Genomic DNA, 533 nt, shown 5'->3' on the forward strand with positions numbered 1-533 from the left:
GTGAATGGGGTTTTACTAATGAAGAACTTGCTTTTCAGGTGCCTTTTTTTTCTATAATTCAACATGCCATTGATGGCCTGTGTATTTAGACACATTTATATTCTTATCCCCCCATATAAAAACGAAATTATCAAGACATAAAACATTGTAATGTAAATCTAAAAGTGATTTTAAAGACAAGCTTTTTACATAAACAGATATAATTGTGCCTCTACTATCTTACTATTTTTCTTGAGTTTAACTTGGTCACTTCCATCACTGGAACAGGTACACAGAAGCTCTTATTTTTCTCCAGTTGATTGACTTCTGTAAACTATGGGAAGTTGTTGGCAAAGTTCTGGTCTGGGATTGATAACAAGGAAAGTAAACATTTTCATAGTAATTCTTGAGGGATTTGCAAAGTGGACACCTTTGTGAATGAGTCAAATTCTGCTGCATCGATTTCCGGTAAGTCATTCATGTTTCATTTGTTTTAGAAACTAAAACTGTTGAAGTTAATGTTTTGCTAATGGACACACATTTTCTTTTCTGCA

Source organism: Penaeus monodon, chromosome 30, assembly GCF_015228065.2.
Source record: "Penaeus monodon isolate SGIC_2016 chromosome 30, NSTDA_Pmon_1, whole genome shotgun sequence".
Taxonomy (NCBI): domain Eukaryota; kingdom Metazoa; phylum Arthropoda; class Malacostraca; order Decapoda; family Penaeidae; genus Penaeus; species Penaeus monodon.